This window comes from Cavia porcellus, unplaced genomic scaffold (genome assembly GCF_034190915.1).
Source record: "Cavia porcellus strain 051 isolate PalLab524CR breed Dunkin Hartley unplaced genomic scaffold, mCavPor4.1 scaffold_9, whole genome shotgun sequence".
NCBI lineage: Eukaryota > Metazoa > Chordata > Mammalia > Rodentia > Caviidae > Cavia > Cavia porcellus.
The window spans coordinates 87,401,718-87,413,852 of NW_026947492.1; the positions used below are offsets into that span (position 1 = coordinate 87,401,718).

The window sequence follows — 12,135 nt, forward strand, 5'->3', positions numbered from 1 at the left end:
CGTTTATCTCCCAATGCTGGGGAGCTTAGGTGGTACTGGAGTTGCTTTCCCTCAGTGGAATATGACTGTGTTAATTCAAGCTAGAGAACCAGGCCTGTGCATGTGATAGAGGATGAATCTCAGCTTGCCTGAGTTTTAGTCTTTTTGTCCACAGAGAGGATAACTGCTTTATTGTACTTCATGAAAACAAGAGGATACAATGATAAAAGGCATTAAAAACCCTAAAAACACCATTAAGTTTTAAGATGGTTTTGTTCTTTTAAAGAATCATAGACTTTTGCCTCTGGCAGTATGGCAGAGCAGGTATTACCAAAGTCTTCCTGATTCAAAATGCCTGTAAGTTCTGGATCAAATGCAACAGAAATCTTTAAAAATCCATCTTTATGCTTAGAAGAAGGGAAATTTTGAGGAATAAAATACTCTGAGGAGATAAAATCCAGAAGAGCATCTCTCAGTACTAGAAACTTGGAGCTTTCAGGATACCCCCTTTCTTTTTTTTTACAAAACTGAGGTGGAGTTTACATGCAGTAAAATTTTCTCCTTTCAATGTGCAGTTTTGCCCAACTTGTATAATTTCATCACCTGTTATGTCAGATAAAGAAGTATCTCCTCACCTCCAAAAGTGGCCCCATACCCTTTGTACACAGCCCTTCTCTTTACCCTCAGTCTCCCTCTAACATCCACTGATGTGTCCTCTAACTGTAGCTTGGCCTTTTCCAGAGTGTTGTATAGATGGACCTTTTCATGTATATAGGTATTTACTTAAGTCTGTGTGCTAGGGTTCCTGTGTTCATAGACGTTCTGTTGCTGAGTAGTGGTCCAATTCTGTTGTATGAGTAAATGAATTGTTTATCTATTCCTCACTGAGGAACACTTGAGTTGTTTCTAACTTCTAAATAAAGGTACTATAATTTGTATGCAGGTTTTTCTATGAGCAATGGTTTTCATTTCACTTAGGTAAATACTGTCTCAGTGTGGCCCTGAGTTGGTACCTTGAAATTCTTGCAGATGGAAATGCAAATTATTTTTGCAGAAAGCTGTACTTGGTGCAGATCCTCCAGGACATCCACAGATCAAGTCTGTGACAAAGAGTCTTGAAAGACACTGTGAGTGACATTGGGAAGAAAGAACAAAGTGGTCTATTGACCCCTTTGGACTACATAAATTGAAATTATCAAGGGAATCTTTAAGATTCTTCTTAAAAATGTAGACAAAAATAATAAATTAAACGGAGTATAGTGACTAGAGATGATAAATATATCCAGGAATAATTGAGCCGAGATGCACTTCCTGAGATAACAAATGCAGTCATCGAAGAAAAACTTCGAAGAAAAAGTCTTTTTAATAAATGGTGATGGAAAAACTGGGGATCTGTGTGCCAAAAAGTAAAATTAGATAACCATCTTTCACGTACTAAAATCAAATGAACATGATTCAAAAGCCTAGATATAAAACCAGGCGTACTGAAACTATAGGAAGATGACTTAGGAAAAATTTCTGGCCCCATAGGTACAGGCAGAGACTTCTGAACAGGGCTGCAAAAGCACAGGGAACAATATTAATTAACAAAACAGTGGGGCTACACCACATTAAAAAGCTCCTGGAAGTGAAAGGAGACAACTGAAGAAGTGAAGAGACACCCATTGCATGGGAGGAATTCTTTGTAGTTCTTCTGCTAAGAGATTAATATCTAGAATATATATGGAATTTAAAAATTAACCCCCAGAAAAAAAGCAACTGATAAAAAAATGGATGCCTGAACTCTATAATCGTTTTCAAAATAAGAAGTTAAGTGACCAAGATATTTGTGAAAAAACTATTTAACCTCTCTGGCTTTAAGAGGAATGCAAAGAAAACTACATTAAATTTTCGTCTTGGTCCCAGTGAGAATAGCCCTCATCTGGAGTACAAAAAGCAGTGAATGCTGGTGAGGATTGGGTGAGTGGGTGGGTGGGTGCAATCCTACATTCTTGATGAAAATGTAAACAAGTACAGCCACTATGGAAATAAACATAGCAAGTCCCTGACTTACATTCCAGTTGCAAACTTTCACAGATCTGGAAGGAGCTCACATTATCAAGATGTTTAGGTGAGAATGGAAGTAGCTGGACGTGGCCACAGTCCTGCTGCTATGTGCTCAATGCCCAGTGCAGTGGTGCACAATGGGGCAGTACACTTGGATTTTACTGAATGTGGCTGTGTTTGCTTTTGTTTTGTCTTTCACTGCATCAAAGTGCCTAAGACACACATCACTGGACTTACAAATTAGTCTGATTTATGAATGTTCTCCCAGAAGAGAACTCATTCATAAGTCAGAAACTTACTATATGAAGACTACTCAAGTAAGTAGTCTTCCCTATACTACCCTTGGGCATATTTCTAAAAGAATTGATTACTACATACAATACAGTATGTACATACCCATGTTTATAGCAGTCTGATACATTGTAGTCAAGCTGGGGAAACAGCAAACATGCTCATCAACGGATAAGTGGTTGGAAAAAAAGTGTAGTTATACACAGTGGACTATTATAGAGCCATGAAGCCAAGAGGAACCATGTCATTTGCAGGAAAATGCCTACCTAAAGATAAAAATGCAGGGTAGATCCCCTGGGCGTTACTGGGTCATGCCTGGCCATCTCTATTGAGCCCTGGAGGCTGAGGGCACCTGAGGTGTGTTCCAGTGCACTTGTACTCACTCTGGGAGAGCCCATCTCACGCAAACCTAGGAGGCCTGTACATAGAAGAAAATATAATCCATACACGTTAAATGCCTGAAATGATATACTGAAATAAAGGAACAACTCCAGGAAGCTATAAAAGAACTCAAATCAGAAATAAACTCCCAGGTAAAAAGAAGAAATAATAAATGTAATGAAAGAAATGCTAAACACATCTAAAGAAGGCATAGTTAAAAATTAGAGAAACAATGCAAAAAGATGAAAACTCTAAATGAACAAGATAAGAAACAAACAATACATGAAGCAGATTCAAAGAGATATACAAGAAATCAAAAATTCCACTGAAAGTTGGAAAAATTGCCTCAAGGAAAGTTAAGATAGAACTTCAGACCTTGAAGACAAGATTGCAGCTAGTGAATAGGATAGCAAAGATCTTTTAAAAATAGCAAGGAATCAGGAAATAACAATTCAACAGCTGCAAGTTGATGCAAAGAAAAACAGCATAAGATTGATAGGAATAATGAAAAAGGGGACAACACAAATGATACCAAGAGATATATTTACAGAAGTAATAGCTGAAAAATTCCCAAACATGAGAATACAAACTCACATACAGATCATTGAAGCATATAGAACTCCAAATAGCCATAACCAAAATACAACTACACCCAGACATACAATAATGAACATCCCAGAAACCCAACGTAAGAAGAGAATATTAAGAGCTTTTAGAGAGAAGAGACAAATCCCCTGTCAAAATCTATCAGAATCGCAAAGACTTCTCAACAGAAACAGTGAAACCGAGAAGAGCATGGAGTAAAGTATTTCAGATCCAAAAGGAAAACCAATTCCAACTGACACTGATGTACCCTGCAAAACTGTCCTTCAAAATGGATGGAGAAATAAGATACTTCCATGACAAAGAACAGCTGAAGAATTTCATGATCACCAAAACAACTCTGCAAAGAATACTAAAAGACATTTTAGACAGACATGGGAAAAATCCACTAAGAAAGGCAGACTAACAGACTGGAAAAATAAAGAAGCAATAGCAGAAAAAAAATATCAAAAATAAACCAGTATATATCACTTATAGCCACTAGTGTAAATGGCCTCCATTCACCAATTAAAACAAACAGACTGGCACAATGGATCAAGAAACAGCATCCAAACATATGCTGTCTACAAGAAACCCATCTAACCCAAAAGGAAATTCATACACTGAAAGTCAAAGGATGGAAAGCAATACTTCATGTAACAGAAACCCCCCAAAAATCAGAGGTGGCTATTCTTTTTGCAGATAATGTGAACTTCAAACCAAGAATGACCCAAAGTAAAGAAGGTCACTACATACTAGTTAGGGGAAAACTTCAAGAGGAAGAGATAACAATCTTAAATATATATGCACCAAATTTGGGAGGACCCAGCTATACAAAACAAGTATTGACAAATGAAAAATCAAGCAATAACACAATTAAAACAGGAGACCTTAGCATTCCATTGACACAGAGGGACAGATCAACCAGACAAAATCAGCAAGAAAATAACAGAACTGAATCACACCTGTGAACAAATGGGACTTGATAGATGTATACAGAGTGTTCCACCCAAAAACATCAGAATATACATTCTTCTCCAAAGAATATGGAAGAGTCTCTAAAATTGATCATATATTAGCTCACAGAACATATTTAAATGCAAAAGAATTGAAATTATTCCATGCAAGTTACTGGATCACAATGCTAGGAAACTAAAAATTGATGATAAAAGAAACCTCAAAAACCCCACAAACACATGGAAATTGAATAATACACTTGTGAGAAATCAGTGGGTTATAAAGAAAATTAAAGAACAAATTAAACAATAGTATATACAAGCAAATGAAAATACAAATACATCTTACCAGAATCTATAGGATGCAACACACTCCTAAGAGGAAAATTTATTGCAGTGAATTCCCACATCAGGAAAACAGAACAAACACAAATAAACAATCAGGTGTTCCACCTCAAACATCTAGAAAAAGAAGAGGAAGTCAAGCCCAAAGGGAAAAGACGGGAGGAAATTATAAAGATCAGAGCAGAAATCAATGCAATAGAGACTAAGAAAACAATCCAAAGAATCAATGAATCAAAGAGTTGGTTCTTTGAAAGAATAAATAAATTGATAAGCTGCTAGCCAACCTTATTTTAAAAAGGATAGAAAAAACTCAAATTCATGCAATGAGGAATGAAAAGGGTGAAATCACTACAGACTCTGTGGAAATATAGAAGATCATTAATACTTATTTCGAAAACCTCTATGCTCATAGGTTCAATAACAGAAGAAATTAACAGAATCCTGGAAACATATGAACCTCCAAAGCTGGGTCAAGAAGATGTAAAACTGTTGAATAACCCAATTTCTATTAATGAAATTGAAAATGTAATTAAATCCTTACCAACAAAGAAGAGCCCTGGCCCAGACAAATTTACTGTGGAATTCTACAAGATACCATTTTAGTAATATTTGAAGAAGAGACACCACCAATTATGCAAGTAAGTTAGCTTGTGTGGATGTTTTCTTGTTTAGTACTGTTCTTTCTTTCCAGGTTGCAAGCTTCACCGAGGTCAAAAATGTCTCTTCTTCACTAACTGGTCTAGAACATTCCCAGCCTCATAACTGGTAGACAGTTTACAGATGCTTTTGGATTAATAATAGTTTCACCCCAATGAATCCATAGTTAAGTGAAATTGTCATTTTGTGTTTAAAAAATGTTTGTTAGCTCATGCTTCCAGTGCATAATGGTTGCCTTCCTCCTGGGAAGTTGGTGCACACATAGAACATAGTTTAATTTTTTTCTAAGTTTCCTTCCCCTCTCTCCTTGTGACATGAAAACATCTGAAGTCCCCATGTGTCTAGGAGGCATCATCTCCCCAGCGTCCTAACTCAGCACAGGATAGTGTGGACCAGCATCAGGTCTTAGCAGTAGGTCTGTGTGTACCCTTACTTTCGCCTGGACATTGCTGTCTTCTTGAAAGGACTGAGCTGTTCTTAACAATGAAATTGGTTGCAATTTTTGTTTTTTTAATTCCGCAGCTGTTTTTTTTTTTTTTTCCCTCATCTGCTTCCATGATTCTCCAGATGGTAAACATATGGTTGGTTATAGGCTCATAGAAAAAGACGCTATCTTGGCTTCTTCCCATCTTTAATTCTTGTTTTCTCTTTCATGGTGAAAGTCATAGAGCTGAGAAATCATATACATTTGTAGATTAATATTTCTTTGCATTAACAGAAACAACAGCTTGGCTAGTGATATGCTAAGGAGCTGACAGTTTTGATCATAATGAGTGCAGACCTGTGTCTTTCTTGGCTTTTTTGCAAGCTGGAATATTTTATTAAATGTTTTCAGAGCAGAAATACAGGATTGGTTTCCATTTTGAACATATTCCTTCTGAGTTTCCCAGGTCTTACTTTTTGTTAGCCTGTGGACAAAGCTTGAGTCCCTGCCATTTTATAAACAGAACACCTCTTCATGCACATATTAACATACTGCCAGAAAACTTTCTCACCCCTTTTTGCTTTCCTTTCAAAACAATTTGTTTCAGTGTTTTACCTAACCAAAAAAAAAAAAAAAAAAAAAAAAAAAAAAAAAAAAAGAACCATTTTCTTCAATGTAAACAGAGATCTGCAGGGAAAGAGAATCCTTGAAGAAGAATTAGCATTTCTTTGGTGGTAAAGCAAACCACATTTGTATTACAAAGCTCTGGGTGTGAAGGAGAGCTCCCCTAACCTCAGTTCTGCCATACATAAGAAGGCCTTAACAGCACAATTTTTAATTTTTTCTTTGCATCTTCATATATTTCTTACTGCAAAATGAGAAAAGTTCCGGGAATAACGGAAATAACGGGCGTGCTTTCCTCAAACATTAATGAGCCATAATACACAGCCTCTCCATTCACATTTATTTTCCAGGGCACCATGAGGTGCCTGCAGGAGGAAGAGAAGATTTAACGAAAAGAGAAAAAAGTACCCTTTTTCTCCCTTCCATCAGCTCTAAGAGTAAATTGTATTAATTTGTGCTCTGCATCTTTATTTAGTTGTTCAAGATCTGCTGAGGTTTAGCATCTCACAATAAAGAAATGATAGTTCAGAAAATTAATAGCATAAAGAAAATTGCAGAAGGGAATATTAATACCTACAAACACCCCTGCTTTCCAGCAGTGAAAATTCCTTTTAGCAAACTGTGAACACAACAAAAATAATTTGTTATACACATTTGATTAGTAGCTATCTGTTCAGACAATGAAATAGAACCATATTTTGATAATAGGAGGTTTTTGTAGCAGTATCTTGTTAGTTGATGTAACTTCAGTTCTCCCTCAAATGATGCATTTTTACCTGCAGCATTTTCCAGTGATCAAGCACTGGTTTTGGAGTGGGGAGGCCTGTAGTGCATGGTTAAGAATTCAGGTGTTCTTTAGGAAAGCTCCCGGGACTATCAGAGCCTGAAGTTTCTCATAAGTGAAAAGATCAGATGAATTCACCCGAGATCAGTAGTTCTGTTTTTTTAAATTTTATTTTAGAATAAAGGCAAGCAAAACAAAACAGAATGAAACCAATCAAAACAAGACAGTGTAAGTGACATAGGATTTCAAAATAAGGTAATAGGAAATCATCAATGGTTACCATAATGTCTCTTGTCATTAAAGTAGCTGCCCATACCTTCAGACATAGTGAAATCAAACAAAACAGAAACAGAGTAGAACTTATGAAAACAAAACAATGAATGCAGTGCGGGACTTCAACACAAGATAATAGTGAATCCACAATGGCTACCATAAAGTATCTTGTTATCTTTGAAATAGCTGCCCATGCCCATGCTAAAATCAAACAAGACAAGACAGGATAAAACTCAACCAAACAAAACAATGAGAATGATAGAGGATTTCAAAATAAGATAATGTGGAATTACCCTTGGCTACCACCTTCAGAAGGAGACCTCATAGGTACTACATTGCATATTATATTCTCTGGATAGACACTCAGACTGCTGGCTTTAGACCTGCAGAGTCAGTGAAACACTAAATACTACCAGCATTAAGTTGCATTTTACCTCATTAGCTGCCATCACAGCCAGTGTTTCTAAGATCAGCAGGTCACTTACTGTGGGGAGGTGCATTGGTTCTTCTTGTCTTCCTGCCCCTGTGCAATAAGGAGCTGGCATCTGGCTCTCCTCCAGTCAGCCCTTGGTGGCGCTGACTCATGGGAGATATTAGCTTCTTGTTAACTTCTAATTCTCCTCTATTGCAGTCCGCAAATGGCTTAGTTCTTAGTGGGATTATCGGAATCACTTCTTAAGTATACCAGAATATCTCTCCTAGCCTGTTTGAAAATTCTGATTATACATCTTTGTGTTAAAAACTACTGCCCCACAGGGTCCTAACATCTCCCAAAATTGTGTGCTGCTATACTGTGTAATTCAGAGTTTTCAGGATGTTCTTTTCTTAATATGGGGATGGAACTCAGGGCCTTTGTATGAAGTGATACCCAGTACATTTCATTTTTTGTTTTGAGACAGGGTCTCCTTAAGTGACTAAATTGCTTCGGATGGATTTGAACTTTCAGTCCTCTTGCCTCAGCCTCTGAGGGAGCTGGAATTGTAGGCATAAGACACTATGCCCTGCTAGCTTTCAGGGATTTCATGCTTTTAAAATATTTACTGTGCCAAAGATGTGAAGTCTACTAAAAGAACAACGGTGTATGATACTGAGTTGGTTTGTGTGGTATTTATATTTAGTAATACTGTTGGCTTCCATTCAAGCCCCAATCAATGAGATTTTACTTTATTCCTGCATAGACACAGGAACATGGGATAAAAAATGTGAACTACTGAGTAAATTCTCCTGCTCAAAAAGAGACCTGTGGTTGATAGTAGAGTAGGCTAAGATGCAAGCCTTCGATCTAGAACAGCTTTTGAACATGTGTCCTGTTGAAACAGAAGCTCTGGGTTTGTGTGGGGAATCTGATTATTAGGCAAAATCTCAAGATATTTAGGAGCTTAAGGAACTTGATATTTGAGAAACACTGCCAAGATGAATGATATGAAATAAAGCATAGGTCTGAAAACAAGCGATCCAGTGAGGTCAGGTAATCCAGGGCCAGCTAAGTTGCAATTCCAGCTACATATGGATTTCTTCAAGTTAAAGGAGGTGAAATACCAGAAATTCTGTTGTTTTATTGCCTGACTCCTCTGGGAGAGGTTACAGTGCTGGAAGGCACATTTTCCTGTGGAAATCCTCACAGATCATTTTCCTGGGGTACAGGAAGAAGTCAGATTGAACTATTTTGTAGTTTCATAATTTCGGAAACCCTGTTTTTGGTTTAGCAATTTTTTTTTTTTAAATTAGCAAATATCTAGTCACTACAGACCCACGTCGCAGCTCAATGCAAGACCTCCTGGCTGGTGTTCTTGAGAAGTTGCATGGAGACCTGGTCAAAAGCACCGAGTGCGTAAATCTTAAAAGTGATTACAGTAGCACAGACGTCCCCAACCATTTTGACATCAGAGAGTGGCTTCATGGGATAAATTTTCCAAAGAGTGCAGAGTCGCAGATGGTGTGAGGTGTCTCAAAGGGGCAGCACTTAGCTCATGTGTACAGTGCACACTAGGACTCCTGCTGCTGGGAGGATGGAACTGAGCTGCTGTCCTGAGGGAAGCGTGATCAGGCAGGCTGTGAGCAGTGGGAAAAGGCTGTCAATGCAATGAAGCTGAGCTCTCTGCCCTGGGCTCACCTCCTGCTGGGCAGCCTGCTCCCTAAGGGGTGTTGCTGCCTGGCCTACCCTGGGCTGGGCTTTGAGGGCCTCTGAAAAGACACTTTGCCATGAACTCTTTTGCCTTCAGCACACCTAGCCATTGTCTCCCCCACTTTCTCAAGCAATTCTGGAAGTCCTCTTTCTTGTACACATACGTTTTCACATGTGCACACACTCATGGGCTCACACTTCTCAGGGTGATGATTAGTGTTTATATTGTTTCACTGCCACTTTGTTTTAATCCAACATTAAATTGCATCCATTCAGCATCAAGTTAACATTCCAACCTTGATTCACTTGGCAAGAGTCAGTTTTTATGCCAATATGTGTGCTAACCCCCATGACCTCTGCTGAGGGGCTGGGGAACCCAGGTGCTATGGGTTTTGGTGTTAGCATTGCCAAGCCATCAGCTCTTACTTCTCTTTTTGTTCCAGTCAAGACCATTGACTTCATCTAATGCTGTGGGTATCACATGCTTGCAGAGGCCAGAGGTTAAAACTGGGGAGCAAGAGATAGGGGAAAGGTGTGGGGAAGCAATTTGTAATATATCAAGTAACTAAAATTAGTGGGGTCCCTTAAATAAAACTTATAACAAGGAAAAGTACTGCGTCTTAGTTTTTAAATATTGGACGAGTGGGATGGAGCATTTCCTAAAATAGATTTTATAATTTTTTTAAAAAAAATAATCGATACCATGGTACATTTCATCCACATTTCTGAGTTCCCTTTCTATGTGTCATGGTTTATGACTGTGGCCCCCAGGCCTCATGAGTTTGCATTGTGCATTCGTGATTGATTCATTGTCTAGTGCTTGGATTGATGGTGTCAGTGCTCTACCCACATAGGGGTGAAGACAGGATGTGATGTAATGGCCGGAAGAAGATGTGTCTTGCTCTTTTGCTGTTCCTGCTCGCTGTTTGTAGCCACCATGAACTGCAGCCCAGCCATGCCTGCCTGCCTTGGAGCCAACAGAGTGTGGACTGAAACCTCCAAAAACTGTAAGAAATAAACCTTTCCTTTCCGAACTTTGGGCTTCAGGTATTTTGTCTCAGGGAAGAGTAAACAGTAACTAAGACACTATGGGTGAAAAAACTGAGAATGATTTAGAGTTTTCTGATGAATAGAAGATAGATGGATGCCATATTTTCCTGGCACATATATGGCTTTTTCCCATTCATTATCACTAAGGTTGGTTGCTGTTCTGGTTTGCCTGGGGACATGTTGATTTTAGCGCTGAAACTACCCGTGTCCCAGGAAATGCCTAAGTATTAAGAAAGATTAATCTGGTTGGGTACTCTAAATAAACCCATAATCATCTTGATTAGACAGATGTGTTTCTAAGGTAATATTTAATTCTCTGTGATGGGTCATTGTTTCATGGAAATTTATAGTTTTGTCTGAAATATGTGTGTGTGTGTATATATGTATATATATATATATATCTTTTCTTTTCTTTTCTCTTCTCTCTCTTCTCTTCTTTTCTTTTCTTTTCCTTTTTCCCTGGTACTGGTGCTTCAATCCAGGGCTTCTAAACTAAGTTACATTTTCAGCGTTTTCCTTTAAATTTGTCCAGGATCACCTTGAAATTGTGATCTGCCTGCCTCAGCTTCCAAGTGGCTGGGATAAAGGGCAGGCATGAGTTTACATGGCAAATAGAGTGGCCCAGTCCCAGAGAGAGGCTGATTCCCTTGGTGTGTGCTCCATTAACTGCTTCCTGGCCTCCTCTGTGTGCAGAGATGAATGAAACTGAGGAGCAGTTGCACAGCCTTCTTCCCCCTGGGGAGGCCTCTGCCTCTTGTGGCCACAAACACCATCTGCACAGAGTAGGAGATTCAGGCATGTGTGTACTTCTGCAAAGCAGTATGATGGGGTTTGATCTTGCTATTTGTATTAATATTCGTAGTTTGAAACACTAAGCAGAAAACTGCATTTGCTGATTGCTTTCTGTGGTTTGAAAGAGGAGCACATAAATGGTGCATGGTGCTCCCTCTGAAAGACTTGCAGCACTGTCTGAAGCCCATATTTTATTTATAGATTGAGCTCAGTATTCTGAGCCAGCTTCTGCATCTTCCATCTGTTCTGCGATATCTCTTCTATCAAATCAGGAAAAAAAAAAAACTAACCTAAAAACAGAATCTTAAATTTAACATGAAATATCCAGATCCAAAGTCAGTGTTTTCACTGAGAGAGCTGTTCCCGATGGCTTTCTTAAAGTGTGGGTACCCTTCCCTTCCAGATGAATTATAGCATTATGAGAGCACCTTTTTCTCAGAGAGCTTGAGCAAATCTAAAGACTCAACTCCAAGGACCTAGTTGAAGAAGGAGATCATTAGGGAATTGTTCTGAGGACTAATTTTTGTTTCCTTGACTAAATGAGTCAATGAAAACATTTCAGTCTATTATGTCTGTCTTTCCACTTTAAAGCAGAAGTCTTTAAAGCAGAATTCAGCAATATTTCATATACTGGGATGATCAAGGTGGTGAAGAGAATGTTAACTGCACCAGTGTCTGTTTAGTTTTAGTTGAAGACTCTCTCATTGACAGATCTGGGCGCTGTGACCTCTTTGGAATTAAACAGTGCCAACTGATGATGGCTTTCTCACCATGCAGCCCTGGCTCAGAGTGTCTAGAGGAGAATGGTTTGGAGTGGCTCAGCGTG

The 12,135-nt window shown here is 38.6% G+C and overlaps 1 pseudogene; it reads left to right on the plus strand.

The window, feature by feature from the left end:
- Positions 1-12,135, plus strand: part of LOC100728572 (protein kinase C-binding protein NELL1-like) — a 609,835-nt pseudogene that overhangs the window by 196,886 nt on the left and 400,814 nt on the right.